The 1490-nt window shown below is 42.3% G+C and overlaps 1 pseudogene; it reads left to right on the top strand.

The window, feature by feature from the left end:
- The first annotated feature begins 775 nt into the window (after positions 1-775).
- On the top strand, positions 776-1386 carry LOC108298983 (annotated as a pseudogene).
- The last annotated feature ends 104 nt before the right edge of the window (positions 1387-1490 follow it).

The raw sequence follows: 1490 nt of genomic DNA on the forward strand, positions 1-1490 counted from the left end.
ACAAAAAATAACAACAAAAAAATAGTTAAAAATGTACCAGTACATAGAAATATAACAACACACTCATCAGCATGCTCCTCTTCAAAGGTTGAAATAATATTTTGAAGATATTCCTAATGCTCAATGCAATGTACAGATTTAATGCAATGTTTTTCAAAATTTGTCACTCCATTTTTGGACTTTCCAAAATAGAAGCTCGGGATATTTATTATACCTAGCACAGTATTTTATTTTTATTTATTTATTTATTTTAAGATGGGGTTTCACCATGTTGGTCAGGCTGGTCTTGAACTCCCGATCTCAGGTGATCTGCCTGCCTTGGCCTCCAAAGTACTTGGATTACAGGCGTGAGCCACCATGCCCGGCCGGACCTAGCACAGTCTTAAATGCTACATAGTGGTCGGACACAGTGGCTCATGCCTGTAATTCTACAGCTTTAGGAAGCCAAGGCAGTCAGATCACTTGAGACAAGGACAACCTGAGAAACATAGACTCTGCATATTAAACAGAGAAATGTTATAATAGTTCATTATGTTGTATAAGATAATTTGTAATATCTATAAGAAACTGGAAAATACAGCAGTATAGGTTTCGTTCAAGTTACGAGCTTAAAATACATTGTGTTAACATTAAGATGTTTTATGTAATCTCCATATATCTAGATAGTTACATTATAGTTATAGAAAGTATGCAAAACAAAATAAAAAAGGAAGCAAAACATGTCACAGCAAAGTTAAACAAAAATTAAGAAAGTAAAACAGGACTTTTGGCTTTGGGCTCAGAGGAGGCCAAGGTGCAACTTTCTTCGGTCGTCCCGAATCCAGGTTCATCCGACACCAGCTGCCTCCACCATGCCGCCGAAGTTCGACCCCAACGAGATCAAAGTTGTATACCTGAGGTGCACTGGGGGTGAAGTCGGTGCCACTTCTGCACTTTCCCCCAAGATTGGTCCCCTGGATCTGTCTCCAAAAAAGATTGGTGATGACATTGCCAAGGCAACGGGTGACTGGAAGGGCCTGAGGATTACAGTGAAACTGACCGTTTAGCACAGACAGGCCCAGATTGAGGTGGTGCCTTCTGCCTCTGCCCTGATCATCAAAGCCCTTAAGGAACCACCAAGAGACCGAAAGAAACAGAAAAATATTAAACACAGCGGGAATATCACTTTTGATGAGATTGTCAACATTGCTCGACAGATGCAGCACTAATCTTTAGCCAGAAAACTCTCTGGAACCATTAAAGAGATCCTGGGGACTGCCCAGTCTGTGGGCTACAATGTTGATGGCCGCCACCCTCACGACATCATAGATGACATCAACAGTGGTGCTGTGGAATGCCCAGCTAGTTAAGAAGCACAAAGGAAAATATTTCAATAAAGGTCATTTAGGCCGGGCGCGGTGGCTCACGCCTGTAATCCCAGCACTTTGGGAGGCTGAGGCGGGTGGATCACGAGGTCGAGAGATCGAGACCATCCTGGTCAACATGGTGAA

Source organism: Cebus imitator, unplaced genomic scaffold (assembly GCF_001604975.1).
Source record: "Cebus imitator isolate Cc_AM_T3 unplaced genomic scaffold, Cebus_imitator-1.0 Scaffold1342, whole genome shotgun sequence".
NCBI classification, from domain to species: Eukaryota; Metazoa; Chordata; class Mammalia; order Primates; family Cebidae; genus Cebus; species Cebus imitator.